At 43.2% G+C, this 24473-nt stretch overlaps 1 long non-coding RNA gene across 1 annotated transcript in view; it reads left to right on the forward strand.

The window, feature by feature from the left end:
• LOC143787294 (uncharacterized) overlaps nt 1-24473 on the forward strand; it is a 101154-nt gene that overhangs the window by 26442 nt on the left and 50239 nt on the right. The window contains exon 2 of the long non-coding RNA XR_013218317.1: nt 12461-12539. This is a non-coding gene — a long non-coding RNA (uncharacterized LOC143787294). The remainder of the gene's footprint in view (nt 1-12460; nt 12540-24473) is intronic.

A 24473-nucleotide genomic window follows, 5' to 3' on the forward strand; every position in this document is an offset into this window, starting at 1 on the left:
ATCTCAGATGAGCACACACTACACTGGTAGATGATACCAGAACCATCAGTGATGTAAGCACGCCATTTATCTCAGATGAGCACACTGCACTGGTAGATGACACCAGAACCATCAGTGATGTAAGCACGCCATTTATCTCAGATGAGCACACACTGCACTGGTAGATGATACCAGAACCATCAGTGATGTAAGCACACCATTTATCTCAGATGAGCACACACTGCACTGGTAGATGATATCAGAACCATCAGTGATGTAAGCACGCCATTTATCTCAGATGAGCACACTGCACTGGTAGATGATACCAGAACCATCAGTGATGTAAGCACGCCATTTATCTCAGATGAGCACACTACACTGGTAGATGATACCAGAACCATCAGTGTTGTAAGCACACCATTTATCTCAGATGAGCACACTACACTGGTAGATGATACCAGAACCATCAGTGTTGTAAGCACACCATTTATCTCAGATGAGCACACACTGCACTGGTAGATGATATCAGAACCTTCAGTGATGTAAGCACGCCATTTATCTCAGATGAGCACACTACACTGGTAGATGATACCAGAACCATCAGTGTTGTAAGCACGCCATTTATCTCAGATGAGCACACACTGCACTGGTAGATTATATCAGAACCATCAGTGATGTAAGCACGCCATTTATCTCAGATGAGAACACACTGCACTGGTAGATGATATCAGAACCATCAGTGATGTAAGCACGCCATTTATCTCAGATGAGCACACTGCACTGGTAGATTATATCAGAACCATCAGTGATGTAAGCACGCCATTTATCTCAGATGAGCACACTACACTGGTAGATGATACCAGAACCATCAGTGTTGTAAGCACGCCATTTATCTCAGATGAGCACACTACACTGGTAGATGATATCAGAACCATCAGTGATATAAGCACGCCATTTATCTCAGATGAGCACACTACACTGGTAGATGATACCAGAACCATCAGTGATGTAAGCACGCCATTTATCTCAGATGAGCACACTGCACTGGTAGATGATATCAGATCCATCTGTGATGTAAGCACACCATTTATCTCAGATGAGCACACACTGCACTGGTAGATGATATCAGATCCATCTGTGATGTAAGCACGCCATTTATCTCAGATGAGAACACACTGCACTGGTAGATGATATCAGAACCATCAGTGATGTAAGCACACCATTTATCTCAGATGAGCACACTGCACTGGTAGATGATATCAGAACCATCAGTGATGTAAGCACACCATTTATCTCAGATGAGCACACTGCACTGGTAGATGATATCAGAACCATCAGTGATGTAAGCACGCCATTTATCTCAGATGAGCACACTGCACTGGTAGATGATATCAGAACCATCAGTGATGTAAGCACGCCATTTATCTCAGATGAGCACACTGCACTGGTAGATGATATCAGAACCATCAGTGATGTAAGCACGCCATTTATCTCAGATGAGCACACACTGCACTGGTAGATTATATCAGAACCATCAGTGATGTAAGCACGCCATTTATTTCAGATGAGCACACTACACTGGTAGATGATACCAGAACCATCAGTGATGTAAGCACGCCATTTATCTCAGATGAGCACACTACACTGGTAGATGATACCAGAACCATCAGTGATGTAAGCACGCCATTTATCTCAGATGAGCACACTACACTGGTAGATGATACCAGAACCATCAGTGATATAAGCACGCCATTTATCTCAGATGAGCACACACTGCACTGGTAGATGATATCAGATCCATCAGTGATGTAAGCACACCATTTATCTCAGATGAGCACACACTGCACTGGTAGATGATATCAGAACCATCAGTGATGTAAGCACGCCATTTATCTCAGATGAGAACACACTGCACTGGTAGATGATATCAGAACCATCAGTGATGTAAGCACACCATTTATCTCAGATGAGAACACACTGCACTGGTAGATGATATCAGAACCATCAGTGATGTAAGCACGCCATTTATCTCAGATGAGAACACACTGCACTGGTAGATGATATCAGATCCATCTGTGATGTAAGCACGCCATTTATCTCAGATGAGCACACACTGCACTGGTAGATGATATCAGAACCATCAGTGATGTAAGCACGCCATTTATCTCAGATGAGAACACACTGCACTGGTAGATGATATCAGAACCATCAGTGATGTAAGCACACCATTTATCTCAGATGGGAACACACTGCACTGGTAGATGATATCAGAACCATCAGTGATGTAAGCACGCCATTTATCTCAGATGAGAACACACTGCACTGGTAGATGATACCAGAACCATCAGTGATGTAAGCACACCATTTATCTCAGATGAGCACACTGCACTGGTAGATAATATCAGAACCATCAGTGATGTAAGCACGCCATTTATCTCAGATGAGAACACACTGCACTGGTAGATGATACCAGAACCATCAGTGATGTAAGCACACCATTTATCTCAGATGAGAACACACTGCACTGGTAGATGATATCAGAACCATCAGTGATGTAAGCACACCATTTATCTCAGATGAGCACACAGTGCACTGGTAGATGATACCAGAACCATCAGTGATGTAAGCACACCATTTATCTCAGATGAGAACACACTGCACTGGTAGATGATATCAGATCCATCTGTGATGTAAGCACGCCATTTATCTCAGATGAGCACACACTGCACTGGTAGATGATATCAGAACCATCAGTGATGTAAGCACGCCATTTATCTCAGATTAGTACGCACTGCACTGGTAGATGATATCAGAACCATCAGTGATGTAAGCACGCCATTTATCTCAGATGAGTACGCACTGCACTGGTAGATGATATCAGAACCATCAGTGATGTAAGCACGCCATTTATCTCAGATGAGCACACTGCACTGGTAGATGATATCAGAACCATCAGTGATGTAAGCACGCCATTTATCTCAGATGAGTACGCACTGCACTGGTAGATGATATCAGATCCATCAGTGATGTAAGCACGCCATTTATCTCAGATGAGCACACACTGCACTGGTAGATGATATCAGAACCATCAGTGATGTAAGCACACCATTTATCTCAGATGAGAACACTGCACTGGTAGATGATATCAGAACCATCAGTGATGTAAGCACAACATTTATCTCAGATGAGCACACTGCACTGGTAGATGATATCAGATCCATCAGTGATGTAAGCACACCATTTATCTCAGATGAGCACACTGCACTGGTAGATGATATCAGAACCATCAGTGATGTAAGCACGCCATTTATCTCAGATTAGTACGCACTGCACTGGTAGATTATACCAGAACCATCAGTGATGTAAGCACACCATTTATCTCAGATGAGAACACACTGCACTGGTAGATGACACCAGAACCATCAGTGATGTAAGCACACCATTTATCTCAGATGAGCACACACTGCACTGGTAGATGATATCAGAGCCATCAGTGATGTAAGCACACCATTTATCTCAGATGAGCACACTGCACTGGTAGATGATATCAGAACCATCAGTGATGTAAGCACACCATTTATCTCAGATGAGCACACACTACACTGGTAGATGATACCAGAACCATCAGTGATGTAAGCACGCCATTTATCTCAGATGAGCACACTGCACTGGTAGATGATATCAGATCCATCAGTGATGTAAGCACGCCATTTATCTCAGATGAGCACACTGCACTGGTAGATGATATCAGAACCATCAGTGATGTAAGCACACCATTTATCTCAGATGAGCACACACTGCACTGGTAGAGGATATCAGAACCATCAGTGATGTAAGCACAACATTTATCTCAGATGAGCACACTGCACTGGTAGATGATATCAGATCCTTCAGTGATGTAAGCACACCATTTATCTCAGATGAGCACACTGCACTGGTAGATGATATCAGAACCATCAGTGATGTAAGCACACCATTTATCTCAGATGAGCACACACTGCATTGGTAGAGGATATCAGAACCATCAGTGATGTAAGCACAACATTTATCTCAGATGAGCACACTGCACTGGTAGATGATTTCAGAACCATCAGTGATGTAAGCACGCCATTTATCTCAGATGAGCACACTGCACTGGTAGATGATACCAGAACCATCAGTGATGTAAGCACACCATATATCTCAGATGAGAACACACTGCACTGGTAGATGATATCAGAACCATCAGTGATGTAAGCACAACATTTATCTCAGATGAGCACACTGCACTGGTAGATGATATCAGATCCATCTGTGATGTAAGCACGCCATTTATCTCAGATGAGGACACACTGCACTGGTAGATGATATCAGAGCCATCAGTGATGTAAGCACACCATTTATCTCAGATGAGCACACACTGCACTGGTAGATGATATCAGAGCCATCAGTGATGTAAGCACGCCATTAATCTCAGATGAGAACACACTGCACTGGTAGATGATATCAGAACCATCAGTGATGTAAGCACGCCATTTATCTCAGATGAGCACACAATGCACTGGTAGATGATATCAGAACCATCAGTGATGTAAGCACACCATTTATCTCAGATGAGCACACACTGCACTGGTAGATGATATCAGAACCATCAGTGATGTAAGCACGCCATTTATCTCAGATGAGCACACACTGCACTGGTAGATGATATCAGAACCATCAGTGATGTAAGCACACCATTTATCTCAGATGAGCACACACTGCACTGGTAGATGATATCAGAACCATCAGTGATGTAAGCACACCATTTATCTCAGATGAGAACACACTGCACTGGTAGATGACACCAGAACCATCAGTGATGTAAGCACACCATTTATCTCAGATGAGCACACACTGCACTGGTAGATGATATCAGAGCCATCAGTGATGTAAGCACACCATTTATCTCAGATGAGCACACACTGCACTGGTAGATGATACCAGAACCATCAGTGATGTAAGCACACCATTTATCTCAGATGAGAACACACTGCACTGGTAGATGATATCAGAACCATCAGTGATGTAAGCACACCATTTATCTCAGATGAGCACACTGCACTGGTAGATATCAGAACCATCAGTGATGTAAGCACGCCATTTATCTCAGATGAGCACACACTACACTGGTAGATGATATCAGAACCATCAGTGATGTAAGCACAACATTTATCTCAGATGAGCACACACTGCACTGGTAGATGATACCAGAACCATCAGTGATGTAAGCACGCCATTTATCTCAGATGAGCACACACTGCACTGGTAGATGATATCAGAACCATCAGTGATGTAAGCACGCCATTTATCTCAGATGAGCACACACTGCACTGGTAGATGATATCAGAGCCATCAGTGATGTAAGCACACCATTTATCTCAGATGAGCACACACTGCACTGGTAGATGATATCAGATCCATCAGTGATATAAGCACACCATTTATCTCAGATGAGCACACTGCACTGGTAGATGATATCAGATCCATCAGTGATGTAAGCACGCCATTTATCTCAGATGAGAACACACTGCACTGGTAGATTATACCAGAACCATCAGTGATGTAAGCACACCATTTATCTCAGATGAGAACACACTGCACTGGTAGATGATACCAGAACCATCAGTGATGTAAGCACACCATTTATCTCAGATGAGAACACACTGCACTGGTAGATGATATCAGAACCATCAGTGATGTAAGCACACCATTTATCTCAGATGAGAACACACTGCACTGGTAGATGATATCAGAACCATCAGTGATGTAAGCACACCATTTATCTCAGATGAGCACACTGCACTGGTAGATATCAGAACCATCAGTGATGTAAGCACGCCATTTATCTCAGATGAGCACACACTACACTGGTAGATGATACCAGAACCATCAGTGATGTAAGCACACCATTTATCTCAGATGAGCACACACTGCACTGGTAGATGATATCAGAACCATCAGTGATGTAAGCACACCATTTATCTCAGATGAGCACACACTGCACTGGTAGATGATATCAGAACCATCAGTGATGTAAGCACGCCATTTATCTCAGATGAGCACACTGCACTGGTAGATGATATCAGAACCATCAGTGATGTAAGCACGCCATTTATCTCAGATGAGCACACTGCACTGGTAGATGATACCAGAACCATCAGTGATGTAAGCACACCATTTATCTCAGATGAGCATACACTGCACTGGTAGATGATATCAGAACCATCAGTGATGTAAGCACGCCATTTATCTCAGATGAGCACACTGCACTGGTAGATGATATCAGAACCATCAGTGATGTAAGCACGCCATTTATCTCAGATGAGCACACTGCACTGGTAGATGATACCAGAACCATCAGTGATGTAAGCACACCATTTATCTCAGATGAGCATACACTGCACTGGTAGATGATATCAGAACCATCAGTGATGTAAGCACACCATTTATCTCAGATGAGCACACACTGCACTGGTAGATGATACCAGAACCATCAGTGATGTAAGCACACCATTTATCTCAGATGAGCACACTGCACTGGTAGATGATATCAGAACCATCAGTGATGTAAGCACGCCATTTATCTCAGATGAGCACACTGCACTGGTAGATGATACCAGAACCATCAGTGATGTAAGCACACCATTTATCTCAGATGAGCATACACTGCACTGGTAGATGATATCAGAACCATCAGTGATGTAAGCACGCCATTTATCTCAGATGAGCACACTGCACTGGTAGATGATACCAGAACCATCAGTGATGTAAGCACACTATTTATCTCAGATGAGCACACTGCACTGGTAGATGATATCAGAACCATCAGTGATGTAAGCACGCCATTTATCTCAGATGAGCACACTGCACTGGTAGATGATACCAGAACCATCAGTGATGTAAGCACACCATTTATCTCAGATGAGCATACACTGCACTGGTAGATGATATCAGAACCATCAGTGATGTAAGCACGCCATTTATCTCAGATGAGCACACTGCACTGGTAGATGATATCAGAACCATCAGTGATGTAAGCACGTCATTTATCTCAGATGAGCACACTGCACTGGTAGATGATACCAGAACCATCAGTGATGTAAGCACACCATTTATCTCAGATGAGCATACACTGCACTGGTAGATGATATCAGAACCATCAGTGATGTAAGCACACCATTTATCTCAGATGAGCACACACTGCACTGGTAGATGATACCAGAACCATCAGTGATGTAAGCACACCATTTATCTCAGATGAGCACACTGCACTGGTAGATGATATCAGAACCATCAGTGATGTAAGCACGCCATTTATCTCAGATGAGCACACTGCACTGGTAGATGATACCAGAACCATCAGTGATGTAAGCACACCATTTATCTCAGATGAGCATACACTGCACTGGTAGATGATATCAGAACCATCAGTGATGTAAGCACGCCATTTATCTCAGATGAGCACACTGCACTGGTAGATGATACCAGAACCATCAGTGATGTAAGCACGCCATTTATCTCAGATGAGCACACTGCACTGGTAGATGATATCAGAACCATCAGTGATGTAAGCACGCCATTTATCTCAGATGAGCACACTGCACTGGTAGATGATACCAGAACCATCAGTGATGTAAGCACACCATTTATCTCAGATGAGCATACACTGCACTGGTAGATGATATCAGAACCATCAGTGATGTAAGCACGCCATTTATCTCAGATGAGCACACTGCACTGGTAGATGATACCAGAACCATCAGTGATGTAAGCACACTATTTATCTCAGATGAGCACACACTGCACTGGTAGATGATACCAGAACCATCAGTGATGTAAGCACGCCATTTATCTCAGATGAGAACACACTGCACTGGTAGATGATATCAGAACCATCAGTGATGTAAGCACGCCATTTATCTCAGATGAGCACACACTGCACTGGTAGATGATATCAGATCCATCAGTGATGTAAGCACACCATTTATCTCAGATGAGCACACACTACACTGGTAGATGATACCAGAACCATCAGTGATGTAAGCACGCCATTTATCTCAGATGAGCACACTGCACTGGTAGATGATACCAGAACCATCAGTGATGTAAGCACACCATTTATCTCAGATGAGCATACACTGCACTGGTAGATGATATCAGAACCATCAGTGATGTAAGCACACCATTTATCTCAGATGAGCACACACTGCACTGGTAGATGATATCAGAACCATCAGTGATGTAAGCACGCCATTTATCTCAGATGAGCACACTGCACTGGTAGATGATACCAGAACCATCAGTGATGTAAGCACACCATTTATCTCAGATGAGCATACACTGCACTGGTAGATGATATCAGAACCATCAGTGATGTAAGCACGCCATTTATCTCAGATGAGCACACTGCACTGGTAGATGATACCAGAACCATCAGTGATGTAAGCACACCATTTATCTCAGATGAGCATACACTGCACTGGTAGATGATATCAGAACCATCAGTGATGTAAGCACACCATTTATCTCAGATGAGCACACACTGCACTGGTAGATGATATCAGAACCATCAGTGATGTAAGCACGCCATTTATCTCAGATGAGCACACTGCACTGGTAGATGATACCAGAACCATCAGTGATGTAAGCACACCATTTATCTCAGATGAGCATACACTGCACTGGTAGATGATATCAGAACCATCAGTGATGTAAGCACGCCATTTATCTCAGATGAGCACACTGCACTGGTAGATGATACCAGAACCATCAGTGATGTAAGCACACTATTTATCTCAGATGAGCACACACTGCACTGGTAGATGATACCAGAACCATCAGTGATGTAAGCACGCCATTTATCTCAGATGAGAACACACTGCACTGGTAGATGATATCAGAACCATCAGTGATGTAAGCACGCCATTTATCTCAGATGAGCACACACTGCACTGGTAGATGATATCAGATCCATCAGTGATGTAAGCACACCATTTATCTCAGATGAGCACACACTACACTGGTAGATGATACCAGAACCATCAGTGATGTAAGCACGCCATTTATCTCAGATGAGCACACTGCACTGGTAGATGATATCAGATCCATCAGTGATGTAAGCACACCATTTATCTCAGATGAGCACACACTGCACTGGTAGATGATATCAGAACCATCAGTGATGTAAGCACACCATTTATCTCAGATGAGCACACATTGCACTGGTAGATGATACCAGAACCATCAGTGATGTAAGCACACCATTTATCTCAGATGAGCACACACTGCACTGGTAGATGATACCAGAACCATCAGTGATGTAAGCACGCCATTTATCTCAGATGAGAACACACTGCACTGGTAGATGATATCAGAACCATCAGTGATGTAAGCACGCCATTTATCTCAGATGAGCACACACTGCACTGGTAGATGATATCAGATCCATCAGTGATGTAAGCACACCATTTATCTCAGATGAGCACACACTACACTGGTAGATGATACCAGAACCATCAGTGATGTAAGCACACCATTTATCTCAGATGAGCACACTGCACTGGTAGATGATACCAGAACCATCAGTGATGTAAGCACACCATTTATCTCAGATGAGCACACTGCACTGGTAGATGATATCAGAACCATCAGTGATGTAAGCACGCCATTTATCTCAGATGAGCACACTGCACTGGTAGATGATATCAGAACCATCAGTGATGTAAGCACGCCATTTATCTCAGATGAGCATACACTGCACTGGTAGATGATATCAGAACCATCAGTGATGTAAGCACGCCATTTATCTCAGATGAGCACACTGCACTGGTAGATGATATCAGATCCATCAGTGATGTAAGCACACCATTTATCTCAGATGAGCACACACTGCACTGGTAGATGATATCAGAACCATCAGTGATGTAAGCACGCCATTTATCTCAGATGAGCACACTGCACTGGTAGATGATATCAGATCCATCAGTGATGTAAGCACACCATTTATCTCAGATGAGCACACACTGCACTGGTAGATGATATCAGAACCATCAGTGATGTAAGCACACCATTTATCTCAGATGAGCACACATTGCACTGGTAGATGATACCAGAACCATCAGTGATGTAAGCACACCATTTATCTCAGATGAGCACACACTGCACTGGTAGATGATATCAGAACCATCAGTGATGTAAGCACACCATTTATCTCAGATGAACACACTGCACTGGTAGATGATATCAGAACCATCAGTGATGTAAGCACGCAATTTATCTCAGATGAGCACACACTGCACTGGTAGATAATATCAGAACCATCAGTGATGTAAGCACGCCATTTATCTCAGATGAGCACACACTGCACTGGTAGATGATACCAGAACCATCAGTGATGTAAGCACGCCATTTATCTCAGATGAGCACAGTGCACTGGTAGATGATATCAGAACCATCAGTGATGTAAGCACGCCATTTATCTCAGATGAGAACACACTGCACTGGTAGATGATATCAGAACCATCAGTGATGTAAGCACACCATTTATCTCAGATGAGAACACTGCACTGGTAGATGATACCAGAACCATCAGTGATGTAAGCACGCCATTTATCTCAGATGAACACACTGCACTGGTAGATGATATCAGAACCATCAGTGATGTAAGCACGCCATTTATCTCAGATGAGCACACTGCACTGGTAGAGGATATCAGAACCATCAGTGATGTAAGCACGCCATTTATCTCAGATGAGCACACACTGCACTGGTAGATGATATCAGAACCATCAGTGATATAAGCACACCATTTATCTCAGATGAGAACACTGCACTGGTATATATCAGAACCATCAGTGATGTAAGCACACCATTTATCTCAGATGAGCACACACTGCACTGGTAGATGATACCAGAACCATCAGTGATGTAAGCACACCATTTATCTCAGATGAGCACACACTACACTGGTAGATGATACCAGAACCATCAGTGATGTAAGCACGCCATTTATCTCAGATGAGAACACACTGCACTGGTAGATGATATCAGAACCATCAGTGATGTAAGCACACCATTTATCTCAGATGAGCACACTGCACTGGTAGATGATACCAGAACCATCAGTGATGTAAGCACGCCATTTATCTCAGATGAGAACACACTGCACTGGTAGATGATATCAGAACCATCAGTGATGTAAGCACGCCATTTATCTCAGATGAGAACACTGCACTGGTAGATATCAGAACCATCAGTGATGTAAGCACGCCATTTATCTCAGATGAGCACAGTGCACTGGTAGATATCAGAACCATCAGTGATGTAAGCACACCATTTATCTCAGATGAGCACAGTGCACTGGTAGATGATATCAGAACCATCAGTGATGTAAGCACGCCATTTATCTCAGATGAGCACACTGCACTGGTATATGATATCAGAACCATCAGTGATGTAAGCACGCCATTTATCTCAGATGAGAACACTGCACTGGTATATATCAGAACCATCAGTGATGTAAGCACACCATTTATCTCAGATGAGCACACTGCACTGGTAGATGATATCAGAACCATCAGTGATATAAGCACACCATTTATCTCAGATGAGAACACTGCACTGGTATATATCAGAACCATCAGTGATGTAAGCACACCATTTATCTCAGATGAGCACACACTGCACTGGTAGATGATATCAGAACCATCAGTGATATAAGCACACCATTTATCTCAGATGAGCACACACTGCACTGCTAGATGATACCAGAACCATCAGTGATGTAAGCACGCCATTTATCTCAGATGAGAACACTGCACTGGTAGATGATACCAGAACCATCAGTGATGTAAGCACACCATTAATCTCAGATGAGAACACTGCACTGGTATATATCAGAACCATCAGTGATGTAAGCACACCATTTATCTCAGATGAGCACAGTGCACTGGTAGATGATATCAGATCCATCAGTGATATAAGCACACCATTTATCTCAGATGAGCACACACTGCACTGCTAGATGATACCAGAACCATCAGTGATGTAAGCACACCATTTATCTCAGATGAGAACACTGCACTGGTAGATGATACCAGAACCATCAGTGATGTAAGCACACCATTAATCTCAGATGAGAACACTGCACTGGTATATATCAGAACCATCAGTGATGTAAGCACACCATTTATCTCAGATGAGCACAGTGCACTGGTAGATGATATCAGATCCATCAGTGATATAAGCACACCATTTATCTCAGATGAGCACACACTGCACTGCTAGATGATATCAGAACCATCACGTGTCGTAAATGCTGCATTTTTTTCTGCACATTTCATGTAGGTGTCTGCACCAGACATCACAATAATCTTCTCTGATTTCATTTTTGCTGCATTATCTTAGACCTTTTGCCTTATTTGGTGCGTTTTTGGTGAATATGTGGAATTCGTTTTTATAGGCTGTAGTCACACCAACTGTATGAAAAATCGGTCCGAGTCCACCTGCCGAGAGTCGCACTAGTGGTATGCAAGTGTCATGTGAGTACAATCCAATTTTTCACACCTAGCATCCGATTTACACCCGAATGCAGGGTGATTTCTATCTGATTGCAGTGCAATTTTTAACATGAGCTTTTACATAGTGCAATTCTCTAAGTAATTTACACATCATTTTGAAAGAAAAATTTCTTCAGAAGACATATATATAATAGATAGGGAAAAATACCAACCAGCACTCCTAATGTGAACACGTGCACGCTGCAAAACTGCATCATATACAAATAAAAAAGCAGCACATGTGCATGAATCTAGGCCATGTGGAAACAGACAAATATTCAATATGGATTATACTTCGCAAAAATATTTTTTCACAAATTTTTTTTTAAAAAAAATTTTTTTCAGAAAACTTAGTTCATTTCATCTATTACTGTAAGTTTTATGAACATTTTTTTTTTTTTTTTTTTTAAAGTAAAATCAGAGTGACAGGTTAGAATAGAATAGATATATACACATAGAATACATAGATATATAGATGTCAGTGACATCCACATATACAGTTGTGCTCAAAAGTTTACATACCCCGGCAGAATTTTTTGCTTTCTTAGCCTTTTTTCAGAGAATATGAATAACACCAAAACTTTTCCTCCACTCGTGTTTAGTGGTTGGATGAATCCATTTATTGTCAAACTACTGTGTTTTCTCTTTTTAAATCATAATGACAACCCAAAACATTAAAATTACCCTGACCAAAAGTTCACATACCCCATTTCTTAATGCCGTGTGTTGCCCCCTCTAACATCAATGACAGCTTGAAGTCTTTTGTGGTCGTTGTGGATGAGGGTCTTTATTTTCTCAGATGGTAAAGCTGCCCACTCTTCTTGGCAAAAAGCCTCCAGTTCCTGTAAATTCCTGGGCTGTCTAGCATGAACTGCGCGCTTGAGATCTCCCCAGAGTGGCTCAATGATATTGAGGTCAGGAGGCTGAGATGGCCACTCCAGAACCTTCACTTTGTTCTGCTATAGCCAATGACAGGTCGACTTGGCCTTGTGTTTTGGATCGTTGTCATGTTGGAATGTCCAAGTACGTCCCATGCACAGCTTCAGGGCTGATGAGTGCAAATTTGCCTCCAGTATTTGCTGATAACGTGCTGCATTCATCTTTCCTTCAACTTTGACCAAGTTTCCTGTGCCTTTGTAGCTCACACATCCCCAAAACATCAGCGATCCACCTCTGTACTTTACAGTAGGAATGGTGTTCCTTTCATCATAGGCCTTGTTGACCTCTCTAATTGTAACGTTTATGGTTGTGGCCAAAAAAGTAAAATGTTGGTCTCATCACTCCAAAATACCTTGTTCCAGAAGTTTTGAGGCTTGTCACTGTGCTGTTTTGCATATTGTAGGCGAGATACTTTATGGCATTTGCGCAGTAATGCCTTTATTCTGGAGACTCAACCATGCAGCCCATTTTTTTCAAGTGCCTCCTTATTGTGAGTCTTGAAACAGCCACACCGCCAGTTTTCCGAGACTCCTGTATTTCAGCTGATGTTATTTGTGGGTTTTTCTTTGCATCCCGAACAATTTTCCTGGCAGTTGTGGACGATATTTTTGTTGGGCTACCTGACAGTGGTTTTGTTTTTACAGAGCCCCTGATTTTCCATTTGTTAATCATAGTTTGAACGCTGCTGACTGGCATTATCAATTCCTTGGATATATTTTTGTATCCAGATTTTTGTTTCCCTTTCCTGTTTTATACAGTTCAACTACTTTTTCCCGTAGAACTGTTGACAATTCTTTTGCTTTCCCCATGACTCACAATCCAGAAACGTCAGTGGCTGGATGACAGATGCAAGAGTCTGGATCCCAGAAACTCACTCAGCTTTTATGCACACACACTGATTGCAAGCAAACAGTTCACAGGTGAGGATGTTTTGGGTTGTCAGTATGATTTAAAAAGAGAAAACACAGTAGTTTGACAATAAATGGCTTCATCCAACCACTAACCATGAGTGGAAAAAAAAGTTGGGTGTTATGCATATTCTCTGAAATAAGGCCAAGAAAGCAAAAATTCTGCCAGGGTATGTAAACTTTTGAGCATAACTGTATATACTGTATGCATATATATTACATAGATAGACAGAAGATCAGCCGGCAATTGGGCAGTCGTTTACTGTAAAATCACTGTCGGCAGGATAGAAGAGATGGGTTACATACAGTAAATACATATAGAATAGGAACATATACAGATGTCAGTGACAAATACAATTAGTACAGTGTGTGTGCAGCTTACTGTACATATATTTAATTAATAAAAGATTATTTTTCTTAAAAAAATGGCATGGGCCCCCGTGTAATTTTCTTAACCAGCAGAGGTAAAGCTGACACCTGGAGACTGATGTTTATAGCATGGGAAGGGGGTAATGCCAATGGAGCTTCCCAGGCTATTAATATCAGCTCACAGCTGTATACTTAGCCTTTACTGGATATTGAAATGGAGGACCCTGAAAAAAATATGACGTAGGGTCCACCTATGATTAATAACCAGCAAAGGCTATGCAGGCAGCTGCAGGCCGATCTTAATAGCCAAGGAAGGGGCCATGGATACTGTGAGGAAAATGTATAATATAAGTAGTAGTTTCTCTGCCTGTTAGCACCAGCTGAGGGATTTTTGCACTTCTGACCATGGTCCCCAAGAACAAATGGCAGACACTGGGCTCAAACCCCCCCCTTCCCATTACTTCAGGATTTAGCTTTCCTTCTCAGAGAGTGTGGGAGTTTTATGAGAGCCAAGGTATTTACGAACGGCATTTCCTGCCGTGTAAGCTCTTGTCCAGCTATAACTAGACTAGAAACTTCTAGAATCCATGAAAGTTCTTTGTTTGGTTTTTGTAAGATATTAGGCCAACCATTTAAGTTAAGAACACGAAAATATATATTCGCAAAGTCCATCGGAGGATCTCTCCATCACTCTAAGCACGGGCTTCTAACTCCATCTGGTGAAGAAGTAGGGATTGCTCTGTAAATAATAGGACATATTTGATCTCATTAGAAAGCCCACGTTAATCCGAGATGAATGCTGGTTTTGTTAGGACTATGACATGTTCGGTAGCGGAATTACAAGTCTTAGAAAATTTAGCTTACACTTAGTCAGATGGAAAAGGTAGGAGGGTCTGGGATAGCGAGCCCTTTTTGGTGATGTCACCAAGCTGAGCTATAACTGTTTTGGACAGACCCCAGCAGTCAGTCTGTTGCTGGAAGAACATGTGAGTCTGATCTGAAGAGCTGTACCTCATGCATTGGGATTTTTGGGAGCTCCGCCCACCAGCATGGTTTTTGCCTGAACTGATATGAACTAAGAACATGTGAGTGTTATATTTTCTCCTTTAATCCTCTTTATGTTATAATTACCTTGTACATATTTGCAATTGTCTCATTTGTAACATCTTTGTAAAATATTTTGATATAAACACTGCATAAACTTTGAGTATAATATTTCATACTAGTTCATTCTCCATGCTCTAAACGTACCGTCTCCTGAAGGGAATTACGCTACTGTGTTGGGTTAGCTTCGGACCCGTTTAATCGGAGCTGGTGGCAGCGACAGTGTGCAGACTTTTGGGTGATGTGTAGAGACTGCGGCGTTTATAATTATTGTTCCTGCCTGAGCGGGAGTAGTTTATCGCGTCGCTGCAGCGTGCCCAATAGCCAGTACATAGCAGGCAGCCTTTCTGGTGACTAATTACCCTAGGTGCAGTACCTAATCTGACCTGAGAGTAAGGGGGGTGCCAGAGAGCTGCAAGGTTTAAGTGGAACTGTAAGCGGGATACATAAGTCCCTGCAGTTCATGGTATATTGAAGAGCAGTGGGATACCTAGAATAAGCCCCTGCTGTAAACTAAGAGGTCAATAGCCTTGTGTCTTTTTATCACATTGTGGAGTGGAGGGATAGCTAAGATAAGCCCCCTGCACATGTGATAGCCGTCTGTTGGCCTAAAGTCACCCCGATCCGTGACGTAGGGGTGACGGTCACGGTGTGGATCCCTGACATATTGGAAGCGGCTAAGGGATCGTGACAGATACTACATCTGCTACATCTAGATGGCAGACAGCATGGTTGCATGATGCCTGTGCCCAGTGTCTCCCTGTGATCTCCTGTTCCCTGTCTGATGGCTCTGCGAGCGTGAGAATGTTCTCCTGCTCGCAGTGCTGTCAAAATTTGCCGCAAAGCAAACCACATAGTGTTTCCTTCTTTCTTTACAGTAAAAGATGGGAGGTATGGGGATGAATGTCACACAAGTACGTCGGAGTTCCTATCTACATTATACATTCGGTAACTACTATGCCAGGTTATGGATACGTCACATGACAGGAGATGAGCAGTGACCGATGGATGCCATTTGAAAGAAGCAAAAAAGGAGGACCAGCCCAAGAGCACAGCGAGTCCACACGGGGATACGGGGAGTGCAAGGATTGAAGCTCCACTTACTTCGTGAGGGGGGATTCCTAACCTCCCTTCTTCCAGGTCAGCCTCTCCTCCTTTCACATAGACCAGTGTAGTGCAAGTTAAATCATATATAGGAGTGACTGATGAGCTACAAAAGACTCGCTGAGTTAATTTAACGGATAAAAAGACTTTTGCAACTCAATTATAAACAAATACAGCCAAATTTGTTTTTGAGTTGTAAAGGTCTTTTTATCCATTAAATTATTTCTGCGAGAGATCCAAGATGGCCGCCGATGAAGCAGGACGTGTGACACAGAGCTCCTGCCTCATCTGAAGCCCTTCACACCACACGGCCCCGGACGCCAGCTAAAAGGTCACCGGAGGCCCCTAAGACCATCACGCCTTGATAGAGGCAAGAAACATCTTCCCCCAGACGGGATCTACCACCCCAGAGAAGCTCCTATCTCTGCGGCCTTACAGGAGGCGAGACCCGGAAAGACGCACGAGACCGGGCGCCGGCTCCATCTCCCCCTCCTCCCTCTAAACAGAAGACACAGCAGGTGACCGACCGTCTTCAAGGAGCGGTGAGGAATCCCCCCTCCCGGCCGCGAAGACTCTGGCTCTGGAGGCCGTGTCGACCTGGGTCCTGCGAGGCATCAGGAGAGCAGGTACCTACCATCCCCCACCCGCCATTGAGGACCGCGCGCGCTGGCTGCGGCAGGAAGATCCCTGGACGGGGATCTCCTGGAGCCCTCGGTGCTAGAGGAGAAAGCACTGTAGGAGAGCAAGTGAGACCGGGAGGAGCTGCACAGGAGCTCTAGACTGAGGGCCCTGCTCAAATTGGCCGGCGACCCAGGGAGTGTCGGCAGCTATACCTCATAGCTGCAAGGTAAGAGGCCTCAGCGCCATCTTGAGCTCTCTTCCAACAGCCCTCACATCTAAAAAGAGGGGAGATAACACCGGAGAAGCTGGGTTCTAATTATAAAATCACAACCCCCCCATTCTGAAGTACTCAAGCTCTGACTTTTATAGATATAACCTAACTCGGCTAAATAAATGTACTTAACCCTAAAGCACAGCTAAATACAACCGTGAAACCTTTCACTAAGGAATCACAGAATGCTTTGAGGGGTTTGTGACTATACCTAGCTGGAGCACATCACTAACCACCAACATGCATCATCCTGGAATTTTACATGACGGCTCGCCATAGGAAATCTAATACCCCAAAATGTATAGATATGAGACTCACAACCTCCTTTAAAAACTATATTTTCCTATTTTTTGGCTTACCATAAGAGCAGCAAAACTGGAGCAAGCGCCCCATCTAGTGGCGACAAAGATCCAAGCAGGAAGAATAATTTTCTGATAACCATTTACTGTTCAGTAGCTCTGAAAACTCTTAAGGAGGCTGGTCCTGAGGTCTATTACTCGCAGGGAAACTACACATCTTTAAAAAAAAAAGAGAGAGATACTTTTAAAGAGACTATGGTTAAAATTGGTCGTTCCACGGAGCACGGCGGACAACCTCCAAACAATAACATGGAAAAATTTATCACAAAACCTGGGGGCCCAAAACAAAGTTCACCACGTAATAAAGAAACTCCGTATGACTCGGGATCCGGAGATTGGGGGGGAAAGCCGTCTGATCTAGAGGACTCAAAATCAAAAATATCTTAACTACTGCTCTGGCACCCCTATCTAAAGATCTCTCTGAAATTAAGAAAGACATACAACACATTGGTAACAGAGTGGAGGAATTGGAGGAAACCCAGGCGAAACTCACAACTTATGCTAGCGCTCTCTCCACGGGAATACAACAACATGAAGACCATCTTAACACCCTATGCACCGCCATGGAGGACATGGAGAATAGAAATAGGAGAGACAACTTGAGAGTACGGGGCATTCCGGAAGCCCCTGACCAAGAGGACGTTCCTGCTATTCTCCAGGAGCTCTTCCTCCCGTTGGCGGAACTAAGTAGTGGTGAGGTCCTGATCCTGGAGAGAGCACATAGAGCATTGAAACCCAAACCCAAAATCTCAGAACGACCAAGAGATATTATTTGTAAGATTCTGGACTTCCAGGTGAAAGAGAAAATCATCAGGAAAGCCAGATCTCTAGAAACCCTGACATACAAATCCTCAAAAATCCAGATCTTTCAAGACCTCGCACCATCAACCCTTACCAAAAGATACCTACTGAGACCCCTGACAGACGTTCTCAAGGAAAGGCGCTTCCTTTTTCGCTGGCTTTTCCCATTCGGTCTACTTATAACCGCTAATGGTAAGAGATTCACAATTAAATCATCTTCGGACATTAGCCGAGTATGCGAGGACTTAGACATTCACTTGGACCACCTTCCAGATCTGAGAACAACTCATACTGACCTTCAACTCCCGGGCCTCCCAGACCACGAGCCCTGGAACACTACAGATAATCCAAGGGGACAAAGACCTAAAAAGCGCCAAACAAAGTCTCAGCGATTAACTTTTATAACGTTTGGAGAACTCCCTCCTTCCTGACCTCTGGGAACGAAGATATGGAATGAGGATAATTTACTTTAGTTGCCTAGGTTCCGAAAGTGGTTCAGTAACTAAATATTGTTAATCACGTTATATATATATATATATATATATATATATATATATATCGTTCAAAATCGGAACAGCATCTCACATTACCAAACTGTAGTGCAGCGTCTTCCCAACCACTGTTGAAATGGTCTTTGGTAATAGATGAAAAAAAGAAAGACAGCACAAAAAAAAAAATTGAAAAAAAAGGGCTTTAATGCCTGAACGGCGTGGCGACGTTTCGGATATCTTTATCCTTTTTCAAGCAGTGTTAGTACAGACAAGGTGGGTATATATAGAAAACATTCATTGTATACAATTAAACATATTAAGTTATTTTGGACATCAGATCAGCAATAGTCATCTGACCAAAAAAGTGCAACAGTGCCACTGTGATAAATCTGTATCATATACATTATATATAAAAAAAGTGCCATATAGTGCACAGTGGTAAACTTTAAAAATATATTAATAAGCAATTTAATATCCTCAGGTGTCCCATGTTTGTGAAAATAGAAAAAACGCGCACTTACAAAGATAATACAGCAGGTGCTGGAGATTCCGGCGTCCTCCTGTTGTAACTGCACATGTCTATGGCAGCTGCAGTCCGGACCTAGAGCATTATGGTCCGCACCTGTGCAATAGTGCTTTGAAGTCATAAGCGCCATCTTGGAAAAGGTATATGCCCATACAAACTTCAGACAAGCAGAAAAAAAATCTGACACCTTATATCTGCGCAGCATTATAATATAAGCAATAGCAATATGTAGGAGAGAGTGCATAATATAATAAACTAAAAGAATGATTGAGTTTTTTTGTCACTTATTAACGGACAAATATCGCTATAAAGCCATGAATGAAGGGTTATACTCATTTATTTCATAGTATTTATAGTGGACATAATTGGTTCAGGCATAAGCTCTATGTATGGTGTGTTAAAGTCCCAAAAACTCCCCATAGGTAAATGAGGGGTCAGAAACCAAAACAGGGAAAGAGAGACACATGGGAGGCGGAAATCCCCCCATATGTCAATCACATCCTGCATACACACCAAATAACCAATTGTATACAGCCACGGTTTTTTTTTAAATAATAAATAACGAACAATGAGTGTAATCTCAAATATTATTTAATGCATCTCTTCACACAGTGTATCAAGCTCCATTAATCAACATCATAAATTGCAAAAAAATATTAATTTCACATGATGACTATTGCTGATCTGATGTCTAAAATAACTTAATATGTTTAATTGTATACAATGAATGTTTTCTATATATACCCACCTTGTCTGTATTAACACTGCTTGAAAAAGGATAAAGATATCCGAAACGTCGCCACGCCGTTCAGGCATTAAAGCCCTCTTTTTTTCTATTTTTTTGTGCTGTCTTTCTTTTTTTCATCTATTACCAAAGACCATTTCAACAGTGGTTGGGAAGACGCTGTACTACAATTTGGTAATATAAGATGCTGTTCCGATTTTGAACTATATATATATATATATATATATATATATATATATATATATATATATATATATATATATACACCGTATATTAAAAAAAAAAACAAGTTCCTGGACTACTTTAGAGTTGTTGTATTGATATATCTTTAGACTGCTCCTACAGGTTGGTTTTAGTAATTACTAGTTTTAGAGCTTCTCGGGTATAGATAGATTGCCCGAATGTCATGTTTGTTATTATTTCTTAAACTACCAGCTAGGTGTAACCCAAAAGACCAAATGGTTCTAACATATGTTATTGGGCGACAAGCCCCTGTTTTTGTCGTAATGTTACTGTTTTCTCAACTTTCTTTTTCAATCTTTCACTCTCCTACCTACCCATCCCACCCCTGCCAGCTAACAAACCTATATAGACATTGGAGACCCAACCTTATCCAGACTCGAAATAACTGACCATACTCAAGAGACAACCATCGCTTCATACAACGTAAGAGGCCTAAACGCGCCTGTGATGAGGGAACAGCCGCCATCTTGGACGGGCCTACTAACAGAGATTGTCGTGACTCCATTTTGTCTCCTGGTCACAGGTCTGCAGAGAGGAGTGCTCCTGGCCCCCACCTTTTCTAATGAATAAAGTTCCTTTCAGTATGTTAATGGGCTGAGCACAATGTGGCAGGCAGATAGCATTTCAAAGCCTGAGTGAGGAAGCCACACCAGCAGGGGCCTAGAGGTGCTTGGGGGCTTAATTATAGCACGCATGTCAAGTGGCCACAGGATACACATTTATTATGGCCGTCCAGTCGAACCATCTCCAACATGGAATCGTGAATTATGGACGCATCGTCCGAGGTACCGGCTCATAAAAAATATCCCCCTCGCCCTAAAGAAATTGCGCATCTAACAGTGCGACTCCCGTGTCCGTGGGAGGTCTGAAACCCGAGATATAGAGATCAGCCTCCCACAGGGACCGAATGGGTCCAGGATTGATCCGTGTACGACCGGCAGAACAAACCACAGGCGCTGGTACTGCCCGTGTACTGATCCGATCATCCTGAGAGAAGTTATCCCATTTATTAGATATTGGAATAAATCTTGCAGGGTTGCAGAGGGGTGGAGATTGCTAAACCCACCCAGCTACAGGGGGAGGGACACAGCAGGGTCAAGAGCTGGGACACTTGGAGAGTGACACACACAGAAGAAGATGACTAAGGCCGGGGTCACACTAGACCGTAATACGGACGAGTGCTATGCGATAAAAAATCGCATAGCACTCGGCCCAATGTTAATCTATGGTGCAGCTCCCATCATCCGATATTTTCTCCACCGTATTTCGGATCCGAGGGAACTCGCAGCAGGCTGCGATTGTCAGCGTATCTCGGCCGAGACTCGCCAATGCAAGTCTATGGGTGCGAGAAAAAATCGGATTACACACGGACCATGCGTGTGCATTGCGAGAAATATGCAGCGGTGTTCTATAGAAAAGCCGGCAATTCAATTGCCGGCTTTGCATTTCTCCTTCACAAACCCGACAGGATATGAGACATGATTACATACAGTAAACCATCTCATATCCCCCTTTTTTTTTTGCATATTCCACACTACTAATGTTAGTAGTGTGTATGTGCAAAATTTGGCCGCTGTAGCTGCTAAAATAAAGGGTTAAATGGCGGAAAAAATTGGCGTGGGCTCCCGCGCAATTTTCTCCGCCAGAATGGTAAAGCCAGTGACTGAGGGCAGATATTAATAGCCAGGAGAGGGTCCATGGTTATTGGCCCCCCCGTGGCTAAAAACATCTGCCCCCAGCCACCCCAGAAAAGGCACATCTGGAAGATGCGCCTATTCTGGCACTTGGCCACTCTCTTCCCACTCCCTGTAGCGGTGGGATATGGGGTAATGAAGGGTTAATGCCACCTTGCTATTGTAAGGTGACATTAAGCCAGATTAATAATGGAGAGGCGTCAATTATGACACCTATCCATTATTAATCCAATTGTTTGAAAGGGTTAAAACACACACACACACACACACACACATGATTTAAAAGTATTTTAATGCAATAAACACAGCGGTTGTTTTAATAATTTATTGATCTCTCAATCCATTTTCAGACCCTCGCTTGGGAAAACAATAAACACACAATATACATACCTTCTGATGTCAGATCACGTCCAACAAGGTAACCCATCTGGAGGGGTTAACTAATATGGCTACGTTCACATTTGCGTTGTGCGCCGCAGCGTCGGCGCCGCAGCGCACAACGCAAACAAAAACGCGGCAAAACGCACGCTAAAACGCTGCGTTTTGCGCCGCATGCGTCCTTTTTGGCCGAAAGTTGGACGCAAAAAAAATGCAACTTGATGCGTTTCTTGCGTCCAACGCTTGCGGCCATGCGGCGCAAAACGCAGCACAACGCATGTCCATGCGCCCCCATGATAAATATAGGGGCGCATGACGCATGCGGCGACGCTGCGGCGCCCGACGCTGCGGCGCTGACCGCAAATGTGAACGTAGCCTATTACAGGCACGAGCTGCGATAAACCACTCGCTCGTGCCTGTAATCCCCGGGTGCTGAAAGGAAAGCAGTGATCTATACTTACATTCAGTTGCGGTGATGCGCCCCTGCTGGATGTTCTCATGAACTGCAGCCTGGGAACTTTTTCCCACGCTCCAGGTCATATGAGGACATCCACCAGGGGCGCATCACCGCGACTGAAGGTAACTATAGGTCATTGACCTACATTTCCTTCAGTCGCGGTGATGCGCCCCCTGGTGGATGTCCTCATATGACCTGGAGCGTGGGAAATAGTTCCCAGGCTGCAGTTCATGAGAACATCCAGCAGGGGCGCATCACCGCAACTGAATGTAAGTATAGATCACTGCTTTCCTTTCAGCACCCGGGGATTACAGGCACGAGCGAGTGGTTTATCGCAGCTCGTGCCTGTAATATTAGTTAACCCCTCCAGATGGGTTACCTCGTTGGACGTGATCTGACATCAGAAGGTATGTATATTGTGTGTTTATTGTTTTGCCAAGCGAGGGTCTGAAAATGGATTGAGAGATCAATAAATTATTAAAACAACCGCTGTGTTTATTGCATTAAAATACTTTTAAATCATGTGTGTGTGTGTGTGTGTTTTTTTTAACCCTTTCAAACAATTGGATTAATAATGGATAGGTGACATAATTGACGCCTCTCCATTATTAATCTGGCTTAATGTCACCTTCCAATAGCAAGGTGGCATTAACCCTTCATTACCCCATATCCCACCGCTACAGGGAGTGGGAAGAGAGTGGCCAAGTGCCAGAATAGGCGCATCTTCCAGATGTGCCTTTTCTGGGGTGGCTGGGGGCAGATGTTTGTAGCCAGGGGGGCCAATAACCATGGACCCTCTCCTGGCTATTAATATCTGCCCTCAGTCACTGGCTTTACCATTCTGGCGGAGAAAATTGCGCGGGAGCCCACGCCAATTTTTTTCCGCCATTTAACCCTTTATTTTAG

The sequence above is a fragment of the Ranitomeya variabilis genome, chromosome 8 (genome assembly GCF_051348905.1).
Source record: "Ranitomeya variabilis isolate aRanVar5 chromosome 8, aRanVar5.hap1, whole genome shotgun sequence".
Taxonomy (NCBI): Eukaryota; Metazoa; Chordata; class Amphibia; order Anura; family Dendrobatidae; genus Ranitomeya; species Ranitomeya variabilis.